This window comes from Rhagoletis pomonella, unplaced genomic scaffold (assembly GCF_013731165.1).
Source record: "Rhagoletis pomonella isolate Grant_MI unplaced genomic scaffold, Rhpom_1.0 Rhpom_scaffold_00004, whole genome shotgun sequence".
Taxonomy (NCBI): Eukaryota; Metazoa; Arthropoda; class Insecta; order Diptera; family Tephritidae; genus Rhagoletis; species Rhagoletis pomonella.
Window position 1 is genome coordinate 7,691,963 of NW_023458558.1, and position 19,328 is coordinate 7,711,290.

The following is a 19,328-nucleotide window of genomic DNA, read 5'->3' on the forward strand; positions in this document are numbered from 1 at the left end:
GTTGCATTCTTCGTTCGTATGCATGTGCTCGCAAATTTGTAAATGCTTCCAAGTATACTTGCATACATATACATACATACATATGTATGCGTTTCGAAAAGTTTGCTTGTTCATACATGTTTGAATGTGTGTATGTACGCGCATTTGCACTTGCTACTTTTGCTTACCCAGCCGGTTGTTGGGATTTTCACAAATTAAGTTGCAAACATTTATGCATTTCACACTTCTCAGATTGCTTTGATTTGCACTAAGACAAATAGTTGCATGGAAATTGTAGCAGGAAATTATGTTGGGAAATTATTAAAATGACAATTACGCTTGCGTCTTTTTGCTCAAATCTGCACTGGTATATTAAATACAAATTAAAGTTATTTTCCATATGAATGACAATCGAAAGACTTCATCGCCGGGTAGGCCTGTTCGTCCCAATAAATAAAGGCAAGGTTCTCCTCCAACAGCTCACTCATTTGGTTTGCTCCTACTTATGTGAGCAATCATTAGAAAAATTTTAACTTTTTGCGTTCAAGAATAGTCGCAAAATATGGATTATTTGCTTTTTTGGTAAAATTAATTTGTTAGATGGCGATTTTTATATTTTTCGATGATATTAAACCGGATCGCACTTTTATGACTATTTTTAATCTTTTATCATGCAACAAATTAATTAAATCGAGCAAAATCGGAAGCTGCGAATATCAATGATGCCGGTTGTAGAACAACAAAATAGCTAGGGTGGATGACCTGTCAGCGCTGCATGGAAAGACATCAAAAGCTTACTTGGTATTATTAGTATGTCTTTAGACCTGGTAAGCTCACCCTGAGCCAGGTACTCAACATACCCAAAATATGGTAAAAGACCGGCGAAACGAAAATCGAGGCTATCTTTTTTTATTTATTTTGAGCCACTTTCGATAGCATGAATACTTCACTCTTAAAAGACAGCGTATGATAGACAAAGAAAAGAAGAAGAAATGGAGTACTAAGACGATTACGAAGACAAATGGGGAGACGAATGGGTTAACGGATATGAATATAAACCAAGACTAATAGAAAGACGGATATGAAATCGAAGACGAATACGAATACGAATACGAATACGACGATGAATACCCAGTCGGACTTGAAATCAAATACGAATACGAATACTAAGACTAAAGCTAACATGAGGAGTAATACAAAATTTCTGAACTATGAAACGAGCACTTCCTTTTTTATAGAGTCTTTTTCTTTTCATAAGCGAATAGTTTTGAATGTTTGCATTAAAAATTAAATCTTTTGAAATTATCTTACAAAGTGAAATTTTTTATTATTAAGTAAGTACTTTTATTCTATGTAGTTTCCAAGGTAGTATATTCTGTGTATATCAGCAGCACAGCTGTCAATTAATAGAAGCATTTATTGATGGAATCCAATTGAAAATATTTATAAAATTTTCAGTTATATTATTACAGGAAAATTAGCATTTTTTTCATTTCAAAATTACCGGTTTTCTAATTCAGAGGAGATCTGCATTAACACTTTCCAGTGCAACAATGTGCAACTCGTTCACTTCATTCTCTGCCGTACTCTGTCACCATGGCGTAATTATTGCACGATAGAATAAAATTAAGTGCATATTCATATTTCATGAAATATGTACATATGTATGTATGTATTATCATTAAGCATTAACTAATATTTATTTTATATTACCTACTAACTTTTTTCCAAAGCACACGTCACGCCAACTTAAATTACATAATTAAATTTATTTTCAAGTGCAACAACAAGCAAGTGCCTGCTAAAAAATGTGAAAGAAAACTAGCAACATGTATCTATGTACATATGTACTACGTATAAACATACATATATGTATGTACATTGTTCATGCACTAGAGCCACACGAAACTTCAGCAAGTCAGCGAGTGTGTCAGTCAGAAGCAGAGCTAAGTGCACAAAAAAATAATAATAATACTTTTCAGCCCCCATAATAGAGTAACTAATAGTTAAGCAAAAAAAAATCAAATACTACAAAATAAGCGATTTTCTTCTATGTATGTATGTATGTATGTATGTATGTATTTATGTTACATCAAAAGCGAAACAGAGGCATAGAATAATGATGAACACACTTCTGGCATACACTTGGGTGTGTGTTTTTTGGAGCAGCAATTAAACAGCGTACAGCAAGTTGATTCCAACACTGCAGTTGTGGAGGTTGTAGGCATTTATTACGGTTTATGAAGGCGGTTGTTTATACTCAGTTTTAACTAAAAGTTATGGTAATAGATAGCGGTTTTCAAGTTCAAGTTCAAGCAAATAAAGCAAAGTAGTAAGTCATGGAAATACGTAACAGAAAAAGGAAAAATTTAAAACTTTAGCAACTTTTAATGTTTTAATTGATATACGAGTCAAATTGACATCGCTTAACCACATTAGGAAAAATACATATTAAATTCCCAAACGGAAAAAAGAATTGGAGCCTTCAATACAAGTGCAAGAAAAGTGTTACAATTGGCCATTTTTTATTGGAAGGTACATTTCTTATAGATACCCGTGAGAACAGGTATCTCAAGGCAGATGCATCCGATAAGACTAGGATATATTGCACCAGCTATATCTGCTTGCGCACATTTCAGAACAACTAAGGCAGATGAATGAATATTACAAGGTATTCATCAAAAAGAACTCTCCAACCTGCTGGAGTGGAGATTTATAGCGCTACAAGGCAGAAAATGATAGTCAGGTATATCCGAAAAGGGTGAAATTGTTGGCATCCAGTAGACTATCCAAAGTTATACAGAGCCAACAGCGTTAAGTAATTTTTTAATAAAAATCATGGAAGGAATTGCAGACAGTGTTTAGGCGCGAATGCTAAAACCGGGCGCCCAAATGCATGCCATGCACTGCTGCATACGCAAAAATTTTCTTTATGTAGTTTATGAAATTTTTGCACATGCATTTCTCAACTGCCATTTAATAAAAATTTCTTAAGTTATAACTTAATGTCACTTCAAAGTAAGCTCTGACTAGTCTGATGCATCTTTCGGACAATGCTTCCGAAGCTTTTTGTGGACTCTGCATGGCTTACAACCATGCAGAAGTGGTACTAGCTTATTACCATTGGCCACGGTGGCTACCCGCTACTTTTTGGTAAAATAAATATTTTTTTTTTTGTGAATACATGCAAACGTACTGGGTCCCCCTCTAATTGAGTGAGTTATATATATAGGCATATTACAGAATACTTTCTTACAGAAAACAGGAGGGCCTAACGTCTACGGTTTTCATAGTCTCACGAGGAAAACTCAATGTTCATAGAGGACATAGAGATGGCAGTAGGCTACTTCCTGAAATTAGAGGCAGCTTTCGATAACACTCGGAACACTCTCTTTGTCTATTAGTTGCCGTCGGCGCGAAAGAGTTGACCAGGCACATGTTGCTTGTTAGCAAAGGTTTTATATTCATAATCACTCTAAAACTGGAATGAGTCAGTATTAGTCATGGGCAGAGGTGGGCACTACCACAAACAAGCGTTCGCTAGAAGTGAGAATGTGTTCCTGTGTGCCTGGTCATGGGTCATTAAACGGCAAAGAACTATCCATGCCATTGAGTCGATGACCAACAATCACGTCCTTTTAATACACATTACAGGAACCAGCTTTGCCGCTTTAGAGCACCGGACGCAGCAGAGCGCATTATATGCCTATGTGAAGCCTTTATTAAGCGCAGACTTTGCCACCTTATATCACCTATAAGCAGATGACCTAAATTTTATTCAACGAAGGGAGTTCTCAAGACTCCCGAAGTAGTATACTACGATCTAATCAAGTCGGCGGACAAGTAGGTCGCCAGTATTAGAAGTCCAAAAATATTTTGAGTACTTTAATTATTAATTTCCAAATCACTATTTAGATCGAATGCAGTCGGTTTTGCATCTAGCGCAATTTAGCTTACGCTAGGGTATTCCAGAATCGAAAGTTTTTATGCAGAACAGGAGAGAAAAAAGAATGCACAAACTATAGCTTGGCTAAAGAAAGGCTACTTCAAAAACAAAAGTGTAAAGGTCTTTAACGTTTCCAATACTAGAAATCACCAACCACCCAGTCGGAAAAATGCTTGCAAGAATATTTTCAATAAGAAGTTCTCTTTGGAAGCTATATATGTATATTTAATATACATTTTCCTGAATAAAAAGACCTTGAAACTCTGGCATTTCCATACAAAATAAATAGTCTTAAAGAATCGAACAAGGAAGGCCTATCGCTTCAAAATATTCGAAAAAAAGTCTGGCAGAAGGATACTTTTTTCTAATTTTTCCACCTGGAAGTGTTCAAAATCAAAAAATTTGCGATCGCTCATAAATTAACAGTTAATCAATAAATCGAGGAAGAATAGGAAAATTTTAGGCTGGGAAACCACCAGCAAAAATTTTCACAATTACAACGCAACAATGAAGTAGCACAAAGAATATAAAACAATAAAAATTGCTTAAAGAAAAGCTTAACAGCTGAATAGCAACAATGTATGCAACAATTGGAGGCGATCAACACCGAGATGGAGAGCCAAAGACAAATGGTAAAGTCACCTTTTGACCCACTTTCGTTGATGTGCTTAATGTGCATAATGATCTCTTCAACTGTCTGTCCCACTGCCTGATTTCCGAATGATAGCTGCTGTCATGCAGCGACAACAAATCGAACAGCAAGCAGCACAGTTGCCACAAATATCGCATACCGCCAATACATATAAATAAATAATAAACACAAGTAAATACATCAGATGATCAGTAACTAGACGCGCATAACTTTTCCAAGGCATATAAAAAAGCGAAACCACAAACAAATGAGAAATCGTTACCAAGCGCCAAACAGAAAAGAATATGGGAAATGACACACAGATATGTAGGAAATCAACGTGCCGTGCCATCAGCATAAGCCGCGACAAGCCGCGTCAAATCAATCGCATAAACATCACATCACTGCCTCATTTGACTTGATCACTTGCCGTTGGCGGCAGTGCGGCAGCAGCGGAAGTGTCAGCGACTCACCAAATCGAATGGAAGATAAATGGCTGGTGAAAAAGAGATTTCGAAAAATTACGGTAATGCGATAAAAGCAACAGCAAAAAAGTGCGCAATAAATGCAGTTGCAAGTACAGACCTCAAAGCCGTGACAGCATTGGGAAATCTTATAATCACCGCAAGGCAGCTGTTGTACTCGACTGCCAGGAAACATGTGGTCGGTCGCAACTCTTGCAGTATTTGTGTGCCAAATGTGAAAATGTGAAAATGTGGAAATGAAGATGCCAACACGTACAGAGCCAGAGAACACCGAAAAGAGGGCAAGCGATCCACTCATAAGCTCGGAACACTTTGACGACAGCAAGCGACAAGCAGCATCTATCAAATTTTAAATACACACGTTCTTACGGACACAATTATTTTGACGACAGCACGACATCTTGGCTGCAGGACTGCAATTGTCGACGTCGCCAAATTAAATCTATTTCTAATTTTGCCGGCGACAATGAGTAGATGTAGTGCTGCAAAATTAAATTGTCGCAAAATTAATCACATATTCTTGATTGTTCATGTTTTTCTTATTTACTTAAATAAAAATACACAATTTGTGAAATAAATATACCAAAATGTCAAACTTTAAAATCAGCTGTTTGCTATGTCGCTGAGGTCTTCAAAATGTTTAAGAAGCTGGCTTCAAGGCGACATTTGTCGACAAAATGATGTCGCTGTCGTTACGTCGTGAAGTTGCAGTCTTCAAAGTGTTCCGAGCTATAATATGCAGTTAGTTGGGCGAAGAAATGTTAAGTGCCGCAGTCAATTTGCCACGCTGTGTCATTCATCGCACAACTCTCTCTCGGCGCCTGTGTATGCACTTGCCACAAATTGTTGCCACGCTTGCACTTTGCCGCGCGAATGCACTAAATTTTTCGGAAATGTGCATTTTCATTCGAAATTGTTTGGTGAGAAAAATTTACGGGCTGCTTTGTTGCTGGCGAAAAATTGTCGCGCGCAATTCATTCTCACCGCTAAGACCACCACCCACCGCCTATTATGAGTATTAGGAGGAAGAGTGATTGCTTTTTTATTGCGTGAAAATGTTGATGGCATGTTGTGGCATTAGGAATGCTTAAATTGTAAGGCAGCAGGAAAATTTGTACTGTACTTAATGTGTAATAAGTGGTAACGAATGCGAACAACTAACAATTTACAGATGGTAAAAGTGATGAGCGCGAAAAGATAGATATACATACATACACACATACGTGTGAGTGAGGACCGTAGGTATCTATTGGGTTTTGGTTTTTCGCCATAGCCATAAGCAGTTCTGAAGTGTTTGGCAATGTTACGGCTATGGCACCTCTAATCAGGCCTTTTTGCCGAATTATTACTGAAACCGAGAGAGAGTGTTTGCTTGTTTATCAGATTTAACCAATTACTTGCTTTAGAACAATGCGCTCGCAATAATTACTTGCACAAATAAGATTTACATTAAAATAACAGCTTTATATTTATAGATATTGGGAATTTGCAAATGTTGTAATCTATAAATTAATCGTGCAATACTTAAGTATTTATATGTACAGATGTACAGTTTATGTACATATGTATATTAGGGTGATCAAAAAATGCATGTGAGTCGGAGTTATTTTATTTTTTTTAATCAAAAAACATTTAGAGGTCGCTCAAATCGCTCAAAGTTTTCCATGTATTTTATATGAAAACAAATTTTCGTAGAAATGATATAGAATGAATCTTGAAAATCAATATTTTTCGATTGAAAACCCCTGTTTCTCTTAAGCATATTCCCAATAATAACATCCAATTGCTTACTTAACCATTTTTTAATTGGAACTATATTTTCTAGGTACGTTAAAAACCCCAAAAACATACAATTTGGGGATCAATAAAAAATGGTTATTAAAAATTATTAAGCAAGTAATTGCGTATTATTTTTGGAAGTCTGCTGAAAAGAACCAGAGTTTTCTGATCGAAATATAATGATTTTCAAGAATTCTATACCATTTCTACGAGGTGTTTTTTTTCAGGGCTTATTTATTTACATATCGAGCCCTAACCGCCAAAAAAAATATGTATGCGAAATTTTTTTGAAAATTTCCTTTTTGATGCAGAAATGCATCTAGATGCTCTAGGGGGGGCACTTCTGCATCCAAAAGAAAATTAAAAAAAAAATTGCCAAGTTAATTAAGTAGGGAAATTTATTAACACGGTTGTTTTCAGCAACAAAAAAATTATAATTTAATTACATTTATTAACTGATTTTTTTTTTAATTTTTATTGGGCTTGAGGACGTTATTATTGAAAATTTTTGTAGAAAACCCACAGTAAAAATATTTCAAAATAAATCGTTTTTAGGCTAGAAAATAACAACAAAATATTGAACATTTTTCTTTAAGGGCTACGCAGCAAATGGATTTTTTAGCCCTTTGCTCCAGCTAAAGTCCTTTGCACCTTAGCTCCGCTCCGCTACGAAGCCCTGGTTTTTTTTTCATGTAAAATACATGGAAAATTTTGAGCGCTTTGAGCGACCTCTAAATATTTTTTTTTATTTCAAAATAAAAAATTGGGGTATTTTTTCGACTTAACTTTTTTATGGACAACCCTCATGTGCATACAATGTATATAGTTTATGCATTTTGTGTTCGTTAGATGCCAAATTTAATATGCACATGTAATCTGCAGTGCGCACAAATACATTAAATTACACTTGTAATACCCGTAGCATTAAGGTCAAATCAAATAAATGACCACAATAGCCTGCAAATATGCAATGAATTTTAAAATGTGCATAACAGTGCAAATACATAGTGTAGTATGTATGTACACAAAGCTCGAGCAACAACAAAATCAATTACAAATAAATATAGAGTGCAAATGTGTAATAAATTGAAATGCATTTATCAGCACAGATTTGTTTTGTTGATTGGTATCCAATTTGCACATGACACGTGCATGTACATATGTATGTATGTACTGAGTGTATGACATATACATACATATACTACATACATGCACTTCAACCAGAATGCATCAGGAGTAATTGCATTGCCTTCATAGAAATGCGCTAGGGAGCTTAAATAGTTCTGGACTCCACCATGGTATGCCATATTTTAATATAAGCGTGTCTAATGTTGGTCAATTTTTCAAAAAAGAAAAATTCGCATATCTTATCTTAAAAAAAAAAAAAAAAAAAAATCGTCAGCTCCACGCTGCATAGGTATTTAAATATGCATACACCTTTCATAAAACGGCAAATTCGCCGCGGCTAACGGATATTACAACATTAATTCGCTCTGAAAATGTACATAATTTCCATGTTTTTAATTAGTTTCATAATAACCCAGCCTATATTTATGTGCCGATGAGTGCTTTTTGCAAATGGGAAAACTCTACACCACACCTACATACATACATACATACATAGCGGTTCATTATTTTGGAAGCGTGCATTTGTTAGTTTGGTATTTTTCGCCATGCAACTAACTACAAACAAACTTCAACTTGTCACGTGCTTAGCAAATTTCGTGCTCTAATTATTTCGAATTGTTTTGTGCGCTTTAGTTGGTTAACACTTTTCAAAAGTTTACACATGTAAGTAACACACACTATTTACATACATATGTAGATATGTACATGCAAATGTATATTGATTTGCCACATTTGTTGCACATTTGCAGGCCATTAGCCAATCTGATACACAATTAACAAATTGAATATTAAATTGTTTCTGTGATCGACCCTTTGTTTTGTACAATGTACGGCTGTGTCTACATGTGTATTGCTGGTAGTTTTGCATTTATGTACATACTTACATATTTTGTAATTGCTTTTACCACTTTGATTCACAGCCGGCAGCTGGAATCGCTGTTGCTGTGCTAATTAACATTTCAAACTTTGTTTCATTTATTTTATTATGCAATGAAATTTGATTAGAATATTAATAAACATGACTTTTATTTTAATTATAACTCACAATTTATTGGCAACAATAAAAGTTAGGTTTTATTGAATTTATAATTTAAAAATTCAATATCATAATGAATCACCCTTGCCACACAAGTCGTATTATGGACTGAGTAGACATCTCAGAAATAAAGTTCTCTCTCCTCGTACAAAGATCACACTCTATGAGTCACTCATCATGCCCGTGCTGGTATATGGCGCAGGCATGGCCAATGATAACATCTGACGATGTGGCCCTTGGAGCAATGACAGCCAACTATCCAGCTTTAAAAGGATAAGGTAAACAGCTGGTGGCAGCAGAGGAAGAAGAAGGCCTCGTCTGCATTGGAAAGAACAAGCGAAGAAGGACTTGGCTTCACTTGGCGTTTCCAATAGGCGTCAGTTGGCACAGAAGCGAAACGGCTAACATGGCATACCATGAATTAGTGTGGAAATTTAACAAAGTTAGAAAAAAAAAGCGATACGATCTTTGGGCTCTAATTTCAAATTCCAATGAAACGAGAAAGCTACAGAAGAATAGTTGGGATTACGGGAGTGGTTGAGCACGATTAAGATTAATATTAAGATTTCGATTTAGATTCAGATTGAGGTTTAGGCCAAGGTTGACATTGGGATCGGCATTCAGATAGATATATTAAGATTAGGGTGAAGATTAGGATTAAGCTGAGGTTAAGATTAAGTTTAGATTAAGGTTAATATTAAGATCGAGGCTAAGCCTAAGATTAAGACTATGATTAAAATTGAGTTGGGTCTAAGATTAAGTTTAGATTACGATTGATATTAAGATTAAGACTGAGATTAAAATAGTTGTTCATTAAATATCGTGAAAAAAACGGGTCGTAGGAAAAAGAAGTTTCACTGTAATCATGGGAAGGATACTATTTAATAACAGGAAAATAAAACGAAAAAATTTCAACTTCAATCATTTTTGAAAATTGATTATTTTTAAGTAAATGAAAATCCGATGAGAAATGTAGATGTTATGGAGCACAATTTGCACAAGTTATATATTTTTGCAAAGGGTACATCAGTACCTTTCGAACTGTTGGTCGTTTCATGAGATCTAGACGAATAATTGAAAAAAGTACTAAAAACACGTTTTCCAAATAAAGTTTAATCCTTATTAAAAATGAAGCATATTCTAAATACGTGTAAATCCGATTTTAAAATTTTTTGAAAATTAAAAAAAAAGAATTCAACAAAGCCTTGACAATTTTTTTTTTGTTGACGGTGCTGCGCATTTCATATAAAAATTTTGTCAAGCATACTTTTTATGGAAGAAAATCAAAGAAAGGTATGTAGGTAAATTTTTTGAATAATTGTCCTGCATTTTCATATTTGTGGTCACCGTACATATACTAGAACGTATCAGAAAAGTAGCATTTACATATGAAAATACATATCGTGCAAGAAAGCTTTCAGGGATGGACGATGTCAAGGAAATATTCCTTGCTTGCAATCAATCATCTAAACACAATCAGACCGCACACACAATCCACAAATTCTTGTACATACTCGCTTGTTTACCAGCTGATTCTGTATCAGGGTTTGCACTCATATCGGTTTTAATGCATATGTATATATCTACATATCGATGGCTGTGTGGAAGATCGGCCTATCTCGGCAGCCAGTTCGAAAACGCCCTACTTCAGAATTTGATTGAAAAACGCTCCATCTCAGAAGTTTGGTATTAAAAAACGCCCTATCTCAGCTTATTTTCAATGTATTTTGAGATAGGGCGTTTTTGAACCTGAAGCCCGTTTATCAATAAAATTTTGAAATAGGGCGTTCTTCAAAAAAAATTCTGAAGTAGGACGTTGTTGAAAATTTTTCTGAGATAAGGCGTTTTCGAACTGGCTGCCGAGATAGGTCGATCTTCCCCACTCAGCCATCGATATGTACCTCCAAACATTTTATGTACGAAAGAGCATTTGTATAAAATGCCAAAATGCCAACATGAGCTTGTTAACACAAAATATTTCGGCCGTCAAAATCAATCAATTGCAAAGCCGAAATTCCACTACCACATTTGGCAAAAGAGCTAGAGATTTTCCATTTTAGATGGCTGTTGATGTTGCTGAGGCTGAGGCGGCTGCATCTGGCTGCAGCATGTTGTGGTAAGTAAAGAGTAGGGCAGCGGGTGGATGGCTGGAGGTGGTGGTAGGACGTTTATTGCGGTTGTTATAACAAATGTAAATTTGCCTGCGGGTAGAATCAGTGAAAGTTTCCGCTGCAACGCGCGCACATATGCGCTCATACATACATATATATGTATGTATGTATGTATGTACATACATATGTATGAACATTTGATATCGAAACAGCCTACAAACGACGCAATATTGAATGTAGCAAGCGATTGCACGATTTTTTGGGAAATTCGAATATTTATTTGTGTAACGATGCGAGTGATGCATCGTAAATTGAATTGAGCGCAAAAAATATAGGCAACAAATCAATCAGCAATCAAAACTAAACCGAATGCGTAACTACATACAACAGGCGGTTGTGGTACATGCGACGAAGAATAAAAAAAAACGCACAAAGATAGTATATGCTGGTATATGTATGTCGATATATATGTAGGTATTTGTGCATGTGACCACCCAGTACGGAAAGAAGATCTGACTTTCTTCCTTGGCACGAACTGTTCACTTTAACACGGCGATGTCCTAGGGAGCAATCAATTATCCGACTCTGCATTTGATTTCAACTAGTTTAAAATGCATTTGGCTTAAAGCACTTCAAAGTCAGTATGTTTCCTTTGCAGATGTCTTTTCAATAAATTTAAAATTACTTGGTATTAAATGCTGAAATAGCTAATTGTCCAAAGTTAGATGATTTTTCAACTAATATTGAATTATCAAAAATGTAAGCATTTGGTTTATCTCAAGGAGGCTGATTCATCAATTTGAAGTTAGTTGCTAAATAATCAGAAATTAATTACTTTTTCTGAGGTAATTGGTTGAGCTATGCCGTACTGGACATGATATATACATACATATGTATGTATATATCTTTATATCCCTTGCCACATTAAAACGTTTTTCACGTCACTGATTTCATGCTAAATAAAAAAAAATAAAATATATGTACGCAAAGACAATAAAAGTAAAAAAAAAAATCAAAATTTTGTAGTGACTGATTCGCTAAGGTTCTTTTTTATACTTTCTTGCTGATACATATGTATGTATGTATGGAAATATTTTGTATAAGTGAATGAAAGGTATGTATGTATGTGGAAATGTGCATCACTTTATGACTACATACACTGTGCAATGACGATTCATCGATACAGACAAACATAACAGCCGGAACAACAAACAGTTGGAGCAGGCGAACATCAATAATACCACTTTCAATAATAAACAATAGTGGCACATGAATAAATATTGTAAAACAAACTGCATCTGGAGGATTTTCTTCAATTGAACGTAGAAGGAGAATGGAGCAATTTTCCACCGGATTACTAAAAAAAAATTCACTATGTTTACTGTAAGACTACCGCCAAAATATTTCGAAAAAATATTAAGATTTACGTAAGCCGTGCCACTTGGAAAAGATCCCCAAAAAGCGTGTTTGTTTTTAAAAATATTTTCTCCAAAATCTAAACTGCGCTGACCAGAAAAAGTCTCAATTCCGGAATTAGTGTCTGACCTGCCTGGGAATCTCTACATTATAAAAAATCCGACTGTAAAGGCCGAAGATATGGCGAAACATGTAAAAAGAGGACGTTCGACCAGAAAAACATTTCGAGATTGCATTGGAATCGAAAGATTTCTTTGGCAAAAGTTTAATGATTTTTGGCGTGATTTAATTTACTGATATTAGGGTGGTACTTTAGGGTGGTAGGAACCGAGATCTGAAGGGTAAGTACCAGAACGGGATACTTGAGGCAAATGAAATTTCGAACAAAAATCTTGTCTTTCCTAGGCAAGAACACCGATATATCATCCTTTAAAATCCGATTATAAATGCCGAAGATATGAAAAAACATGTAAAATTACCAAAAAAGACAGAGAGGTGTCGGCGAATTTTTGTTTTCTGGTACGGCCTAGTGTACATACGCACATATGTATGTTAATTCTTCGACCTTTTTCTAATTCAATGTTAAGACTTATTCCAGATTTTTTATTGAAGGTAATTTCAAACCTCTACTCCCAGTTGCATACAAATTTAAAATTAAATTTCTCCTCCAAGTTGCTGCTTAATTACAAATGCATAGATTTAAATACGAATACATTTCAGCGTTTATGTATGTACAGTGCCTCAAGTGTTCACGTGTTGATTTTTTTTTTTTTAAACATTTACAAAATTTTTCAAGATACATTTTTTTTTTTGTTATTTTTCTATAAAAAATATTGTCCAAGCTTTAGCCAATACCATGTAAATACAATTTTCAAACTTTGTAAAAAAATTTAGAAAATTTAATTAATTTACATCAAAATTTCGAGCTTTTAAATCTTAATCTGTATAGTACAACATTTCTGCGTATGCAGTTTAAAGTCTATACAATTTTGGTGCAACTTTAAAGTGGTTAAAAAATCGCATTTAAAAATTTTTTACTCGCAGATTTTTGCACTTTTTTTCATATCAAAAAATCAAGGGCACTTTTTGTAAATTGTAAAAAACCCGCAGAAGAAGTCACGAAAAAAGTAAAAGACTAAAATGGTATGGGCTATAAAACTGCATACAATTCAGATTATAGAGCTCAAAATATTGATGCTAATTGGTTGAATTTTCATAAATTTTTTGTAATCTTTGAAACTTTGATTTATATATAAAAAAAAAATTATTAACTAAAAAAACATTGCGAAAATTTAAACAAAAAGATTACACGTGGTGAACACTTGCTTGAGTCACTGTACATATGTATGTATGTATAAATGTCTACCACTTAAGTCGACATCTGGGCGTTGAAAAATTAATGCTCAACTGAAACTTGTCAGCACAAAATGAAAGTTCCAACAAATGGAAGAAATGTAAAAGAAAGAAAATATGAACGACAACTTTGTCGTCAATAACTTTTACTATCTATCAACAGCAAATGCCAACGAGGTGAACACTGACAAACAGCGCCGATTTGTTGCGCTGTCCACCACGCAAGTAGGCTGTCAGACAAAACTGAATTTCGTATGCAATGCGAGTGGCGTGCAACATACTCGTTAGTCATTAGTCGTGAGAAATGTTAGCTTTATTTGGGGACCTCATTTGTTACATGGAAATACATACATACACCTATGTTTGTATGTGCATAAATTTGTGTAAGTACACGCAAAAAACGTGCCCGCCCCACGTGTCATCCATACGAATTTGGGTAGTTTTTTTTTTTGTTGATGGCGTATCTGTTTGCGATGGGTGGGTCATTGAAATTTTTTACACTTAATTGTAATTACTATAAATTCGTTTGACTGCATTGAATAACAGAATAACAACACACGAAAACAAGCGGGCGTGGTGAGCTGGTAGAAGGTGGTGGTGCATATGCATTTAATATGTAAAGCTAAATGCACCAACAACAAATTGGAAGGCGAACTGCTTATTTTGAATAAGTTCGCATTTTTATTGACCTTTTTATGCTTTTTGGGTGAAATTTTCTTTGTTCACTTTTGGTTGATGGATAAGCGTAGCAGAAAGCGAGTGCCTGTTGATATTTACATACTTCGCATCGGCGATATTTATTCTTAATTTAGAAAGTACTTACGTATAACATACATATGTACATATACACTCACGACCTAAAGTATTGGCACAGAGAATTTTTCACAATATGTATATGCAACAATTTATTAAAAATTTTTCTGCTCATTTTTAATTATGCAATATGGTTAATACTACAACAAAATACGTAAATTCAATAAATTCAGGGAAATTCAATAAAATTCATACAAATTTTCAACTTTTTAATCAGATTGCCAAATCGCCAAAAATCTACGACGACTTCAGACTTGCACTTTATTATACTAAAATTTAATGGGAGAGAAAACTGCATACTCAAAAATTTCTATTATCTTATTGAAATATTAAATTGTCCTAGGTTTCGCACAAAGTTTAAAAATTATATTTTTAAGTTTTTGTTGTAAAAAAAATTGCAGAAAAAATTAAAATAAATATTGAAGAAACAAATACAATTAAGTTTCCAAAACCGATACATGAAAATATACATAGGAGCATACCGGGTACTTAATAGGGTTTAAATATTATCCTCCTCCTGCAATTCAAATCCGTTCGAGTTGTAGTGACATCTTTTTCGATTTAATTGTAGATAAGCTGTGTATACTTACTTTTAAATGTAATGAATCAACAATGCCTCATTGATATGGACAGGATAATCTGCAAGCAAAATAAAGATTTTTTAGAAATTTTAAAAGTCGTCGCTGTGATAGGCAGATATTTTTGAAAATTAAATAAGTATTCTTAGCATGTATTTGTTTATTAATATTACTGATTATGTTATCCGTATATTTGCTGATATATGTGTTTATCGATATCGCTATCGTTATAAAAACGTCTAGGTCTTTATCATTTTATTATCGGTCGGCCAGTTGCATACCTTCAACTGACCACGAACCTGACGTGATGGAGGCTAACGGACCTCGGATTCACATTCCACGTGTCGAATAACAAAGGGATATATAGGATTGGTTATGTATAAGGGATCTACATTGCATCGAGTTACCAGCACAGCGTTTTATACTTCGATGTTTAAATAATTTTAATAGCATTTCTGGAAATTTGTAAAATTGTCTATAAAAGGGCTTAACACACTTTAGCTTTAAATTCGAGAGAAATGCCATTACTGCAAATTTCGCTTTAAAAGTTTAAACAGCACGAATTAAACATCAAACGAGCAAATGCTGAGTGCATTTGAAAATTACCCACACAATTAACAAGCGCATTTGTTATTGCCTTTGCCACACCTTTCACAAAGTTATAGTGCACTACAGTGCTGCAGTTTTAGGCGGGGTATTAACAGCAAAAATAAAAACTCAAAAAAATAAAAATAAGTTGCGGTCAATTACCAAAACGTGTTTTATGAACAAATCATAGGGTACTCATTACATTCAGAAACAAAAGTAGTGAATGAAGGAAAGCATTTTCTTTTATTTTTTTTTTCGTTTGTTAGTGCAATAAAAATTGTGCCCCACTTCGGCGACCCAGCAAGCGAATCCCACACAAAGCGTCATCAAATACACTGCCAGCCAGCTAACCATTGCCACTGCCAGTGAGACCCCGCCCGATCAACCGAAGCGCACTTGGGCACCACCCCCCACCAGCCGCCACCCATCGATGCTTCATTCATAGCGCTAATGCACATTCAGGCGTAACGAAAGCAAAAATAATAGCAAAATTTTGAGTAAATCGGTTTGGTTATTATATATTTTGTGGCGACGGACGCGACCGTTGCAACTCATTTCGAGAGGAGAGCTATGGCCGATTTTCATTGTCGATCGACCTAACTTGTTTTTGTTGCTTTCACTATCCATTGTGCTGTTCGTGATTTTCAATGATTACACTTTGTGTGTTGTGTTTTGTTGTTTTTTTACATCTTTTTCAATTGCTGCCTTTAATTCAAGTGGTCAAGTGGTTTCAGCGTGTTGCACCTGCGCCGCGATGGCGAGCGTTTGTGATTAATTGTTGCTATTTGAAAGCAAATAATGCCAAAAACTATTGCTTTGGTTGTTGTTTTTTTTTTGTTATTATTTTTGGCTTATTTAATGATTTTGGCGTTATTTATATTGTAGCTGATTGCATAGGCATTGTTGCCTTGATCCATTGGAGTTCGCCTTGATTGCAATTAATTTTTGTAATTATCCAATATGTACTCGGAAGCTTTCAAACCATTATTTGCCTCGCAAAATTCAATTGAGTTTTTACGACTCCCAGCAATTAAGAACTTAAATAATACACAACTTGTTGTTCTACATAGATTTGGACTTAAAATTATTTTTTATACTGTATGAACCTTCATTAAAAATTTATCATTGATATATGAATATTGAATAGTTCCAACTAGACGGAACTTGGCGCAACCTGACGGTTATAAGAAATACCGAGTGTAGCTAAGACGCTCTCCTATGCTCTGGCCTACGTAGAGACCTTCATCTTGCTCTGCTACGAGTACCACCAGTGGATAAGGAATGCATTGAATACTTTCAAGTCTGAAGCATTTGTACCCAATAATTCGTGAAAAATCTGACTGCATCTGCCCTGTGCTTCTCTTAACGAAAAACTTCGGCACAATGTTTTCTTTAAAGAAAAGGAGTGGAATTTTTACGGACAGCGCAAAAATGGATTGTGGTGTAGGGGTGGGGGAATTTTTTGCGTTGACCACCAAATCGAAATAAGTTTAGCCTCGAAGCTAGCAGGGTCCAGCATTGTTGTTTTCTCGTATAGCCAGGCACTTGGCTCTATAAGCATCACCGCCAGCATAATAAAACAAAAAGAGACTTGTAACTCTAGCTGATAGGCATGTCGTTGCACTGACCTGAGTTGTCCTAACGGGTCAGCTCTGTATGTATGTCTCAGTGGCAGAGGAGGTTCTTGAGGGATATATCTCGACTAACTGCCATTTACAGAGGGCACCTGGGAACCCATTCTGCTGCTTCTCGCTGCACTCGCTACTTCAACTAAACAAACAACTCGAATGCCGATTGTAAACACATCAGTGAAGAACAAATTTTTTGCAGAATTCTTCAGTTCCTTGTTTCTAGCCCTTTTTCCTCAAGGTTTTCCTAAATTCCACCGCAAAGGAGATACATTCTGAGTATAATTCCCAATTGATTCTATAAATAAATTTATCGCGTTTAAGACTTAAATTTATTGGCTTTTTTGCTGTTTATTGTATTTTGCTTGGTTTATTAAGCAAACATTTATTTACAGACATGCCTACATCTGTATGTTAGAGCTCCCCACGGGATGGAAATTTGATAGCGTTGTTCAAAAATATATATACAAAGGTATGTGGTCGTTTATTTGTTGCGCTTAAATTATCCTTGAGCGCATTTTCATAGCTCGAGAAGGCTTCACATTTATGTATATGCCATACATGATTAAAGATTAAGCGATAAGTCACATAGCAAAAATAATAACATTAATGCTATAAAACTCCAGGGGAATACCCGCAACAGCCCAGCACACTACGTTCACTTTCACAACAACAACAACAACAACAACAGCATCAGTAGGGACCACAATCACAAATAAATTGACACTTGAGTGACACTCCAGCGCATTCGAGGAGATCGTCGACTCGACTCGAGCCGCAGTTGAACTGCGTTGATTTATTGCAATTTGATGGCCATCAACGGAAGGGGTGGCAATGGCAGCGGCCGCAGCGGCACAGGGCGTAGTTGCTGTTGGGAGTTTGGTGCGTGCAGCAGCGAGAGAAATCAACTTTAAATGCACATACATAAGTGTAAAGGCCTTCAATTGATTGCTATGAAACTTAAATATGTATGTACATATGTATGTATGTATGTATCAGGGTTGCTGCGAATATTCGCATTCGCATTTGCAAACGCGGAGCTTTCGCATTCGCAATAATCAATGCGGAGCTTTTGTTTCTTTCTTTATTATGATCTTTAAAAAAAAACTTCATACCAGACATAAAAGAAGAAAGTGTGCGCTGTAATTTTGACCGAAATTTTCGGGATTTTCCTTTGATGTTACATATGTATATTCGTTTCAATCATTTCAAGTGGTGCTCTTTGGGGAAATTATTTGTATCAAAAATTTTAAAAAACAATAATTTTTTTTTTTTACTTGCCGAGCTATATTTTATTCGTAGGGATATACATTCGATCCTTGCCTATGTCTCCCTTCTTTGCAATTTATAATCAAGTAATAAGCTCCTTCAGAAGGTATTTCCCGCAGAAATGGTCAACGACTGCATTTATTTAAAGATGTCTAAAATTCCACATTCGCAACATCCCTAATACATAATATGAGTGCATATTTTCATGTGGCCAATTTAATGATAACAATAAATAATCTGGGCAATGAATGACGACGACAACGTCAATGATGAGGACAGTTCATTTAAAAAGAAAAAAAAATAGCCAACTTACTTTCACTCAATTGATTTTGCCATGCAGAGGCATACAATGCGAAAGATTTATACATGCGGGGAATGTATGTTTGCATGTAAGTATGCAAGCTTTAGAAAAAAATGCATGTACACTAAATATTTGTGTAGTATGGGCATATGTATGCATGTGAACCGAAATTTATAGAAATAATAAATAGTGAAGAAAAATCAAAGATAATTGGCAGTGCTAAGCTTTTCACTTGCATGGCAATAAAAAGTAAGCGCAACACATACAAATTGCTTTGCTTTGAGGTT

General features: G+C 35.2%; 1 protein-coding gene and 1 long non-coding RNA gene across 6 annotated transcripts in view; both read right to left on the minus strand.

Annotated features, from left to right (window-relative positions):
- LOC118736905 (endochitinase-like) overlaps nt 1–19,328 on the minus strand; it is a 203,868-nt gene that overhangs the window by 151,455 nt on the left and 33,085 nt on the right. The gene's annotated exons all lie outside the window — the stretch shown is intronic.
- Nucleotides 1–19,328, minus strand: part of LOC118736908 — a 41,084-nt gene that overhangs the window by 14,677 nt on the left and 7,079 nt on the right. The window contains exon 2 of the long non-coding RNA XR_004992776.1: nt 15,268–15,316. This is a non-coding gene — a long non-coding RNA (uncharacterized LOC118736908). The remainder of the gene's footprint in view (nt 1–15,267; nt 15,317–19,328) is intronic.